This window comes from Corapipo altera, unplaced genomic scaffold (genome assembly GCF_003945725.1).
Source record: "Corapipo altera isolate COAL_440 unplaced genomic scaffold, ASM394572v1 104, whole genome shotgun sequence".
Lineage (NCBI taxonomy): Eukaryota > Metazoa > Chordata > Aves > Passeriformes > Pipridae > Corapipo > Corapipo altera.
The window spans coordinates 5335525-5348057 of NW_020884920.1; the positions used below are offsets into that span (position 1 = coordinate 5335525).

The following is a 12533-nucleotide window of genomic DNA, read 5'->3' on the forward strand; positions in this document are numbered from 1 at the left end:
GGCCCCCCCGCCATCCCCTCCGCGCGGCGGGCGCGGGGTGGGCGCGGGAAGGGCCCCCGGGGGTCCCCGCGGGGCGGGCGGCGGGGCCGCGGTGGCCCTTTGTTGTCGCCGGTGGGCAGGCGGGTGGCGGCGGGGACGGGCTGGGCCCCCGCGGCCCGAAGTTTGGGCCTGGCTCCCGATGGGCCTCCCGGGGCTGCGGGGGATGATGGCGGGGCCTGCGGGCTCGGGGGGCTCCCGGCGGCGGCCCCGGGGCGGGGGGGGGGGGTGCTCCGGTCCGCCCTGCCCGACCCTCCGCCCCGGCGCTGTTCGCCTCGATCGCGGCGGGGAGTGGGTCATTTTATTCTGCTTTCAGTAATATCGCCATTTGGAAGGTGTGTATTAGTGCTTTTAATCATTTTAAAGGTCTGCTTTATATAGGGAGGTTGGACTAGATGGTCTCCGGAGGTGCCTTCCAACCCTAACAAGGGGTCTGTGATATATCTCTATCTATCTATCTATCTATCTGTCTATCTATCTATCTATCTGTCTACATATATATATATTTTTTTTTTTTTTTTTTAATTACCTGCAGTACCTGTGATGCTACAGATTGGGGTTGGGTAGTCAGCCAGCTGTATTACACTGAGCATTATTGCTGGGAAATGTATTGAACAGTAATTATCGCAGCCTGCCCGCTATGGAAGCTCCCTGTTTTAAAGCCATAAGGCTTTAATATGAATATTGAAATATTAAAATACGAGAATTTCAAGCCACGGGGCTTTAACATTGGTAGCGTTTGGTCTCAGTTTTATGGGTGTGTAATGCTTCCCCCTCCCCCTTCTCAAGCGTGGTATCGTCGCCGAGCTGAAAAGCCAAGTGAGATTTAAAATTTACAGCAATTGGACATATTTCTTGTTCTTACTTATTAAGAAAATACTCTGAATTCTCTACGTGCACATCCATTTTCAACAGGAGGTCTGAAGAGTAGTTCAGCTTGGGAAGGCATTGCAGATGTTACAGGCTGTAGAGTCTGACTTTAGGAGTTCAAAATGTAAATCAGGCCATGAGATTAAGTTTTATTATTCTCTCCACTGAAATACATGTTCTATGATAATACAGAACTCTTGCATAATTCCAGTGTGTTGCTGTGTTTTGTGAGACACAAGGTCATAGGAAATTGTATTGTTGGGGATGTAGAATGTGGGATGTTAGGATGATTTTTGATTAGAAATATGAATATATTGTAGTGATATTATTAGCAAAAGGTAGCCTATTTAGGAATTGCTTCTAAATACGTTTGTCTTGGCTGATTCTCAGATATGTTATTTTTGAGCAAACTCAAATACAGTGTTTTATTGGGAAGAATCAAAACTTTTGATAAATTTTCCTTTATAAACTCGAAGTAATGGTAAACTAGCTTGACCGAATTTCAGAGATAATGTTTCCTATATTAAATATTTAACTAAGTTATCGAAATTTATCAAGTAGAAATGACCCATGAGTGTGCATTCCTGGAGGCAGATGCTGATAAGGCTGAATTGATTGTGGGTTACATTTGAGGAAGTTTGACTTGGGGGTGCTGATTGTAACTTCCTCCTTGCCATGAAGTAACTCTGCGACATCACGAGGGTTCTCCTGCAGGGCAGCTTGACTTTCGTATGCACTGAGGGATGAAAATTAATATCAGCCTTTAGGAAATGAAATCTAATGCCAACAGGATCATAGAATCATGGAATGGTTTGGGTTGAAAGGGGCATTAAAGCCCATCCAGTGCCACCCCCTGCCATGGGCAGGGACACCTTCCACTAGCCCAGGTTGTTCCAAGCCCCGTCCAACCTGGCCTTGGACACTCCCAGGGATGGGGCAGCCACAGCTTCTCTGGGCAACCTGTGCCAGGGCCTCCCCACCCTCACAATTCCTTCCCAGTATCCCATCTATCCCTGCCCTCTGGCAGTGGGAAGCCATTCCCCCTGGTCCTGTCACACCATGCTCTTGCAAATAGCCTCTCTCCATCTTTCTCCATCTTTTCATGGACTTCTCTCCTTAGAAAAAAATAATTGCTCCCTTCCCTAGGTAGGAGACAATTAGTGTTGGGTAATATTTAGGTTAAAAAAGTCCTATCTGTGAATTCCCTGGTGGTCCTGTGAGGACCAAGGAAGAGATCCCTGGCTGGCAGGTGGCCTGGCCAGTGATGTTCAGGTTGGTTTTCACCTCCATTATTCCTACAGTCTCTTTTAATGAAGAGTTGACCAACATCTGATGTCCAGTGTAATGCAGGGAGCAGAAATGGATTCAGCTTGGACTGACCACATCATTATTTACATAACTGGTTAATCATGCTAATTTTGTTCCAGCTGTCAGCCATTTGATTGCTTTCAAACTTGGAGCTTTTAAGAAGCCTCAAATCTTGGATCACTGCTGGGAAATGCCAAAGGCCTAATTTGTTACTTCATAAAATGCTGATAGTCTCTCTTGATACAGAAATTAGTGTTTTGCTTCTGTGGTTGGGGTTTGTTGTGTCTTTTTTTTTTTTTTTTTAGAGAGAGAAATCATTAAATGATAATCAGTTTTAGGAGAAGTACATTACAGAGCAGTTATGATATTCCTGATTGTGCTTTTCTTAGGTCTCATACGTAGGATGGGGAAATGACTATCGGTTTTGTTTGGTCTACAAGAATATAAGTCTCTCTAATATCTTTATTTAATGACTGGTACTCAGGAAGCAACTTTCCAGTCTTCCAGTGCCATATTTGCAGAGCTCTAAATTGTCCCTTGGGAATGGCACTAATAGAAAATGAAATGTGCCTGGTTTGTAGGAACGCCTGTAATGTTCTTTTTCCACTTTGCCTCGCTCTGATCTGCGCAGGGAAAATATCGAGACGTACCAGTGCCCTGCTGGCTTAAGTGCTTCAAAGAACAGCGGGTTTTTGTGTTTTTTTTTTCAGTAGCCTGGCTGCTCATTAGGAAGGCAGGAGACTCCATGGAGGAGAACAACATGGATGCTGCCCTCTGGAATAAAACCTGCCGGGGCTCACTGTGGGGCCGCTGGCGTGGCCCGGGCTGGTTCCAGGCTGGTGTGCGCTGGATAACGGACCAGGAAAAGTCCCAGTTGGTTTAGGTGGCTGCTACAGGGTTGTTTTTCCTGTTCTGGGAGGGAAAAGTATTCAGGATTGGTTGAATGTCAGAGCAGGTGACTTCAGAGACCACGAGCTCCAGGGTGGATCTGGACCTCGGTGGCTGAGCCTCTCGGTGAGTGGAGCAACAGGTGGAGCTCCAGAGTGAGTGGAGCTCCAGGAGAACTGGCATTCCTTATTTATCATGCTGCAAATAACAGTTTTGTCTTTGGTTTCCAAATTTGACGTTTGCCTGATTTTATGACAGTGCTCCAAACCATTGATAAAGGCAAAATAGTTGCCTCAGACACTTGTAAGGTGTGTTTGGTAGGTAACTAGGGGTTGTAGGCAGCTTTTAAGGAGAGAGTAGCTTAAAGGACCAAGCTTGAGTTCCTTCAAACTGTAGTACACGTGTTCAGTTACCCACAAGAAGATAAATGCTTGTAAATATGTGACAGTGGAGTTTGTATGAATGATTATACTAATTAGAAAATATAAAAGTATTTTGTGTGTGTTGGTTGCAGTGTCCCTGGACACTGGGGGTGTTTGCAGAATTTGGTTTGTAATTCGCTGTTGAGCGTTTTTACATGGAGATACAGCTTTGACTCATTATGCTAGTGAGATGCCTTTCTTCTGTGTATGCAATTTTTAGCTCATTTTTTTGGTATTGTTACAAAAATTGAACTTGAATTGATCTCAGAACCAGTCCCCTGGATTGCATTAATTGTTAATAATGTCTCTGTGTTTCATATCACTCAGAGCTGTTAACAGAAATGCCTCTAACGAGTGCCTGGAGCTCGTGTCCAAGGTCAGGCCTGGGCTCTTCACTCTGCCTGTGCCTTGGCTTGCAAAATCCAGCTCTTTCCAGGTGGGGAAACAGGAGCTCAGGCACGAACAGGTCCCCACTGGCAGTGGGAGTGCAGCTGGTTCTACCTCTGGGACTGGGTAAAACCAGTCCCAGCCCAGGCCTGGATGCAGCTCCGCCTTGGAGGCTCCACTTATCTGTGTTTGTGGTGGAGGTGGCTGGGTAGAGCTTTAAGGAATCTCAAACACAGTATGTTTTGTTGTCCTCAGACGTACAAGTTGTTTGCAAGTAATAATTCTCCTTCCACAGTCAGGAGTCGAGTTCCCTGAGCTGTCTCAAGTAATTAGTTGAAATTTGTGCATGAGACCTCTGCAGTTCCCTTCCACGGTTCTGCAGCTCCTGCCTCTCCTCCCAGTGCTGTTTTATTCATGTTGTCTGCAGTTGCTGAGTCTTGTCGTGTCTCTGTATAATAAATACTAAATGTACAGGTCATGAGGAGCAGGAGAGTTTTGGAGGGTGACCCAGGCAGGAGAAGACTTTCCTCTCTCTCCTCCTACTTTCTTGACTCATCACTACTTGTCCTTTGCAGGTGTGTGCATCTGCTCAGTGTTTATTTGAATAGCAGTCCTGGTTCCTCCTCCACTTGTCTCCTGGTTGTGTTTCCTATGACATGGATTTGATCACCTTTAGACCCAAAGTCTTGGTGGATGTTCTTTTTCAGCAGGAACTCCTGTTCTTATCCCTTCCAGTAAAACATTAATCTGTGAATCATTTGCTCTTTTATGCTCATAGTGCAGCACTCAGTGAACAATACTTCAACAAATTAAGTCATAAATTTTTTTTTTTGCAAGTTCAAAGCTGCTTATTGGTTTAAAACTAGGCCAGACACCTTATCTAGAGGTGTTTTCTGTCCACCCTACAGGAATCTGAAGACTCACTTGCCTTGTTTGCTTTTCAGTGTTGCAGAGTAATGGCTAATTTTGGGGGCTGCTGTTTTAGGGTATCTCCTTAAAGATCTATGGTGGAGTCTGGGGGTGAAGGCTGAAATTCAACAGCCAGACATTGATTTAATCTTCCTCCTGTGTAACCTCAGAGAGACTTTCCTGCCCTTCTGGAGATGTCATTTACATAATGTGATGCCTTCTGAAATCAGCCTGGGAGTTTTCATTACTGAAAAGCAGAAACCCAGGCAGAGTGAGCTCCCTGCTTCTGGTTGGGTGTGAGTTTTGCCACCAAGAAATGCTAAATACACGTTGTACCCCTGCTAGAAAAACCTTTCAGCACGGGCAGGGAGGCACTAACGATGTCTGGGATGTTCTTTTGCAATTTTGTCTTTATTCTCTGAAATCAAATTAATTTCTAGACTTAACATCAATTTAGTAGTTTCTGAACCTTTGCAAGGGCAATGGTCTTTTCAGAGCTTTGCTAGAACAAAGACATTTTAAGACTCTTAATAGAGAATCGTATAATCTTATTACAACTGCTCCTGTTTAAATCACTTCCTTGTACTTAAATAGCAATCTGTCACCAGCTCTTTCTTGATCGTAGTTTTTGTCAGTCACAATTTATACCCCTGCCTGGTTTTGTTGTGCTTTTTTCTCCCCCTGATTGTGCAACCCTCAGGTTGGCAAAGCTCCTCCTTTCTCAAGCAGTTCTTCTGGCTCCGTGGGGACTGATCCCAGGAGGGAATTGCTCACCGGTGTGAGGGTTCTGCAGTCCACAAACAAGACCTTTGTGGGACAAAGCTCCCTGAAATAACTGGTAGAGACAGTTCTGATGTTCCTCCAGTGTTTGTGCAGGTAACTTCCTCTCCTGAGGCACAGACATGAGCCCCTCAAACAGGTTTCCCTGGAGGAATTCTGTTCCCAGGAGGTTCCTGGTGTGTGTTTCTGGCTGGGTGAGCATCTAAGTTTTGTCGTTCTCCTGATTTTTATTTATTTATTGTTCCTTTTAGTAATGAGGATTTCTTCAGCCAAATCTGTTGACCCAATTGCTGCTGAAGCTGCTTTTCTACTGACTTTCAGCTCTGTTGGGACAGGGATGAGCCTTGTGACAACAGCAGTAAAGCAGAGATGTTTGTTCTGACCTATGAAATCAGCCAGAATTCAAGATCATTAATTAATCCTCATCCTGCAGTTCCATTTAGAACTGTTTTAACATACCTGTTCCTTGATGCAGAATGTGCTCTGCCACATGGTGCATGTAAAGGAAAGCACTTCAATTATTATTTGAAAAACAGGACTTTAAAGCTTTTAATTATTCACTTAGCTAATTAATCAGTGAAACACCCTACCATTTGGTGACATTGCTGGAATGTGACTGGTGATGTCTGTTCAGAGATTCCTGAATTGTGCATCATCAGCAATATTCAGATCCAGGGAAGATCTGGTGCATCTTTAAAATGCCTCTGGCCCATGTACTTTAATTATTTGATAAAAACCCTCTTTCTCTCATGGCCATTTGAAAGCATAAACTTGCCTCTGTTCTGTTATCTAATAAAATATTTGCCTTCTGAGCCCATCCTGCCTTGTTGCAGAGGTTTAATTGCTTCTTGTAATGTTCTGCTGCTTGCAGTGATGGGGGTTTTTTGTATGTTTAAGGGCTTGGGATGCTTATTGCCAGGGAGAAGTGTTGCTATATTTTTGCTGCTGTTGTTGAGCAGAGTTCATTAAGTTAAACTTCGTCTACCAATTTAGAAGAGTTTCTCAGAAAGTAAAGATAATGCCTCTGTTGGAATGTTCTTAGATAAACAGCAAAGGTGACACCGAGCACTTTCTTTAATGTGAGCAAATGCAGAGCAGAAATCAATATTTAATATTGTAATTCTTGAGAATCTCTACAACTTATATATATTTTAAAGGCAGAAGTTTCTACTTGCTGCTCAGAAGAACAGGACAACTTGCACTGAGCCATAGTTATGCAGCCCATGTTTTTTATACTTTTTCAGCCAAACAGCTGCTTTCTGAAGATTTTATTGGTAGTTGGATGATTCCTCTGAAAGATATTTGTGTTTATATGTTTACTGGTTCTCTTGGGAAGATTTAATAAGGAAGTAAAATACAGGAATGTTTACAATTGTTTTTACTTGGCTTTCAGAGTTCTTAACTTCTAGAGAAGCTGAAGTATAAAAGCTTGAGTCCAGCAAAAAGTCACTTTTAAACTGGTTTATTGCAGAGAAGCACTGAGGTAGATCATCAAAGGATTTTTAGTCTCCAAACTGCTTAAGTGTTGTATTTAAAATTTACAAATCGCTGCCCCCTTTGTGGAACACTGAGACAGACTGAAATGTCTGGCTCTTCTTTACGTTTGACTACCTAGAGAATAATGTCCTTTTGCCCAGCCTGCTGCTTTAAACACACTCAGCTGGCATTTGGGTGTCTTGTCTGCCAGCCAACCGTGTCTGTGTATATTTAATTTCATAATAACACAAACTTACGATGCCTCTAAAAGTATTTACATGGGCTTTAAAAGTCAGAACATGACCAGCTGAAGGTGTACAATATTGGGGGGGTGCTCTGCAGGGAGCTCTGCTTTCCTTGCAGGCTGCTGAAATGTTGAGGAGGTGAGGAACAGCAGGAGAGTTTTGTGGGTTCTCTTCATTAGTCCTGTTTTAATTTGCTCTGTTAGGGGGTTGGTTTCTGTTCCACAGGTGATGTTCTGTGTGTGAGCACGTCCTGGACTTTGAAGGTGTGAGGGATTTGTTGATCTGGGACTGGCAGTTGATGCCAAACACAGCACCTGGTTGTTTAGTACTGTTGCCTTTCCAGGTGTAAATGCAGGAAACACGCTGGAACATCCTGAATGCAGGAATACTTTTGTTCTTTATGTGCCCCACAAAGTTGTGTCTGGATGCTTTGGCTTATAGCCAGATTTTTAATCTTTTTTTTTTTTTTTTTTATTGTGTGTGTCAGCTTGGATAGTGTATATAATACTATTGTGCCTTTCCTGTCCCTGGAAATGCTGATTTTTAGTTTTATTTTAAGAAGGGATTTCTTCTCATTATTCAGAAGAAAAATAAACTTTAAAGGAGGAGGAAAATTTGTGCTTGTTTGTTTTTTTTTTTTTCTTTTCTTGTTTTAGTTTATGCTTTATAGAAAGGCCTGGAATGTGCTGTCAAAGCTTTGTCTCTTATCTCACCAATTCAAAACTTAGAAAGTGAGCCGGGGAAGGTGGGGAGGGTCTGGAAGTAAGAGAAGGAGAGAGCTAAAAAAGCTAAAAAAGCATCCAGTGCCCATCCAACCTGTGGGACAGATGTGCCTTTAGAAGCCCTGACCCTTGTGCTGCCATCAAGCCCAGCTAGTCTGTTGTCAAAACTCGTATTTTAATAAAATCTGGTGATTTTGGCATTTTCTCCTTCCATGGGAAAGCAGAGTACAGAGAATTAAGCCCCGCCTGCCCCTTCCGTGCTAAACAGATGCAAATCAACCCCCCCTCCCTCCAGTTGCATCCTCTCTCCTCGCGGGTTTCTACATTGTTTTGATGAAAGCGGGTTCTGGTGCCAACTCCCAGCCCAGAGGGCAGGTGAGAGGAAGAAAAAAAAAACCAAAAACCTCCCCGATTCCAGCTCGGTGATTAACACATCTTTTGGAGCTTGTAGTGTCATCCGCTGAAAACAAAAGTTCCAGCGTGGGGTTGTCAGAAAGGCGAACATCAAAGTGGCAAGAAAAGAGGAGTTTATTTAAAATACAGGAGAAGGACTTAAAACGTTCGTGCTAACCTATGAGAGCTATTAAAAATTAAAAAAAAAAACACAAAGCCTTTGAAGCCGAGCATTAAAGATTTAATAGTATTAATTGAATTAAGCTGTGGGAGTTGAGGATATGTAGACACATGTGTATGTGTTCTGAGACATCATCTGCGTTAAGGCAGCAAAGGTATTGAGGGTTGAATTAACTGTACTTGGTTTGGAAGGGCCACCTTAACAAAAAACTCTTTATTCTGGGAGTTAATTAGGGTAGAATCCATTAGAACCGAGAGTGTAAACACAAGGACGAGGTGCTTCCAGCCTCGGGAAGCTGCAGCAGACCAGCCTTGGTGTGCCTGGGCAAGGCAAAGCCAGCAGAGGAGTTTCCAATCTACATTTAGGGATAATTTTGTTTATATGATTAAGGCTGATTTATTTTCTTTAAAGATGAAATTCCTTTTCCTTTCTCTGTTACGAGAACAGTAATTTAATACCGTTGGACACCATGGTAAGGTTTCTCCCCATCCCTTTTTGGGTTTGGGCTTTTTTTATTGGTGGCTAAACTTTCATGTCACTTCATAATTATTTTCTCTCAAGAGTGGCTGATTTTGGTAGAACTTAACCACTGTTTAGGAAGAAGAAGTTTGTCCCTTCATAGTTCTGTAAATAGACAACAAAGAAAAATCAGATTCAAGTGTGTGGCACTGTAACAGTTGCAGTAGCCTGGTGTTGAGGGGGTTTTGTTGTTGGTTTTTTTTTTCTTTGCAAATTAAAAACTCATTTTAAGGCTTAATATATTTGCCCTGGATGTTCACAAGCAGGGAAAAGCCATTTGTAGGGAAAAAAAGAGTAATCAAAGCTTCTTGCAAACATGGCTTGGCAAAGGAAGGTGATGTCCAGGCAGGATTTGATTGCTGTGGAAATACTGGTGTGGAGAGACACCACCAACCCCTCAGGAGGGATAACAAAATTGAGGGTCATCTTAATACATTCATTTTTCCTTCTTCAGGGAGGTGGTTGTTGCTGGTGTGAGGAGGGGTCCTGTGAGCCCTCCTGGCTGCAGATGTAGCTCCTAAATGATTCAGCACGGGGTGTGGTGGAGTATTGATGAATTCATTACTGTTCCCTGATGGATGTTAATGGGCTGGGATTTCTTCGGTGCATTTGGACTAGATGGGGAAAAAAAAAAAGGTTAGAAAATGGAATGGGTGAGTTTTTAAACCACTTTCGTGTTCTGTTTCTAAATCTAAAGAGAGAATGGTTTTCAATGACTTGCATGAAAACTGTGGTTAAAAGAATGATCACCAGAGCAGAGGTACCAGGCAGCTCTGGGAGGTACAGGGAGGAGTAGCACTACCCAGGGGATTTACTTGCATTTTATTTGATGTGTCCCAAGCCATCTCAGCTGTTTTGGAAACGCCAGAGGTGGGTATTGTTTTCTCCACGTGGGCTCCTGACAAGATATCTGGGGTCCCAAGGCCATGGGCAGAGTTGGTGGTTGCAGAGCAGCAAAGCTAAGAGGGTATAACATGTTCTCTGCCAGAGCTGACTGGGAGAAAATGACCTTTAATGATGGAACAGGCACAGATGCTTTTGAGTAACAAGTCTTTGTCATCCTCTGGGAAACGAGCAAGTTGACTCCCACTCAAATAATTTTCCGTCTAAAAATCCAAAATAGATAAAAGAGTAGGTAGGATATTAGTACTGGAGGAGAGATTCAGAAAACTTGAGGAATTGTTATGCTGACAGCTGAAAATTCCTGTATATCTGCATAGGAGAATGTGGGATTCACTGGCATCTTCAAGCCAGATTTTTTTTTTTTTCCTAATTCCCCCCAAAATCAACAAAATAATAATAAAACAATAGCAAATCATTGCATTTGTGAATATGGATAATTTTTATTAGTGACTGAATGAAGGAATTGTAAAGTTTTAAGTAGCACCATGAGGAAAAATCCTTCATGTCAAATGTGCTGATTTCTTTTTTTTTAAACCTTTCAGTGATTCACTTCCATCAAAGCTGAACTTTGGAGTACAGCTCAAAACCAGGAACTGGGGCAGCACAGAAGTTGACCAAAGTGATTTATTCTTGTCTTATTCAGTGTTCTTGAGTTCTGTTTCATGGTGAGGAGAATCCAGTTCTAAATCCAGGCTGCTGGTGGCAGGGTTGTGCCCTCTCCTCTGGAATTGCCTTTCCTGCCCAGGTGGTGATCCTGCATTGGACAGCTCTGACAGGAAGAGGGAGAAAAAGTAAATTTGTTTGGAAAAGATTTTGGAAGCTGTGTGGTGTGTACAGTGTGAAAAGGTAGAAAATACGGAGGAGTAAGAGGGAAAGCTGAACATTTAGTGTTGCAGGACTAAAATCAGTGTGGAAAAGGGGCAGGGCCAAGATTTGGTGGCGTTTGTTAATTTTGAAAGAGCAGAGGACCAAATTTCCTCCTCCTCTGTGGGTGTCCAAAATGGAATGAATGTGCTCCTAAGGCAGCAAAAGGTGATTTGCCAGAAGCCCTGTTTGCAGTCCTTGCCCGGGTACCTGCTGAAAGCAAGTCCCAGAGCTGAACCATCCTCTGGAAGTTGCCCAGTCGGAGGTTCCCGGTGCGGAGTGGGAACGGGAGAGGGCTGTGGAACTGCTGAAGTGACTGGTGCTGCCCTTAGCTGTGGTGCACTTGCAAGTAATTACAGTGACCTTGGGATTAATTGGTTGGGTGACCTGAGCTGTGAGGAAGCCCAGCTCTCCCCCGGAGTGTGGGATCAGCTGGCTGGAGCGATTCCACGAGGAGATCTCCAGGCAGCAGAGCAGCAGGAGCAGGACTCTGCCTTCCACAGCAGCCCTGGGCCAGCTGAGAGCTGAGTGTAACCTGAAGCCACATCCTCAGTTCCTCTCTGAGCCCGACTGCTGAGCAGCAAATCCAGGTGTAAAACCCTGGGGTTTGGCCATAACATTCCTCCAGTGGGGGGGGATGGAGCATTTTGGGAGATATGTTTCCTGCTTTGCAATTTTACAGCAGTTTAATTAGGCATAGAGTTACAGACTGGTTTGGGTTGGAAAGGTTTTTAAAGCTCATCTCATTCCACCCCCTGCCATGGGCAGGGACACCTTCCACTAGCCCAGGCTGCTCCAAGCCCCGTCCAACCTGGCCTTGGACACTTCCAGGGATGGGGCAGCCACAGCTTCTCTGGGCAACCTGTGCCAGGGCCTCCCCACCCTCCCAGGGAAGGATCCCTTCCCAGTGTCTGATCTCATGAGCTGCAGGTAGCTCAGTTTTTGGAGGGTTAAAGGACTCTGATGTTGTCACCAGTTATGCCAGTTGAATTAAGACAGTGTGTTGACTTTTCAAGATGATTGTGCAAATCTGGTGGCTGTGAGGGAAGGTACTTGAAATTTTATGCCATGAATGGGCTTTGATGAGTGTGAGTAGGGTATTAAATCAATCTCCATTTTCCTTACAGGCCTGTAGTTTGTGCTGGCAGGCAGCACGCTGAAAAAAGTAGTGTTTTGGATGTAAGGACAGGGGTGATTGAAAAAAGGAGTGTTTTGGTTGTATGCACAGGTGTGTCTCTGCATCTTGCACTGTTCCTTGAACAGTCCTTCTCCTTAGAAATTCGTGTCATAAAGTAAAAATATTAATTAATCCCTCAGCTTCTGCCAGTAGTAGCGTGGAGAGTTTTTTTCCCCCCCTAATCTCTGTCATGATGAGCATTTGCCTTTGGCCTACTGAATTTATTAATGTGGTTTCATGTCTGTGGTGTGTAGGTGGGTTGGAGAAACTGCACTTGGTGACGTCTGCCTCATGTTAATAAAGTGCCAGATTAATTTAGTTAATGAAATCATTGGGTAATCAGTCGTTAGCAGCAGGTACCTTCCCAAAATATGGAGTGTGACAGCACAGATCTAGATGAATATGAATTTAAAAAAATTCAGTTCTGTAAGAAAACACCGGGGCTTAAGGAAT

At 43.8% G+C, this 12533-nt stretch overlaps 1 protein-coding gene across 4 annotated transcripts in view; it reads left to right on the forward strand.

Annotated features, from left to right (window-relative positions):
• EPN2 (epsin 2) overlaps positions 1 to 12533 on the forward strand; it is a 43205-nt gene that overhangs the window by 564 nt on the left and 30108 nt on the right. The window contains exon 1 of one of the 4 annotated variants that reach the window (XM_027656532.1): positions 3940 to 3960. The exons of the other annotated variants lie outside the window; for them this stretch is intronic. The gene's annotated coding sequence lies outside the window, so the exon portion shown is untranslated. Of the gene's footprint in view, positions 1 to 3939; positions 3961 to 12533 lie in introns of those variants that run through there. 4 annotated transcript variants of the gene reach the window in all.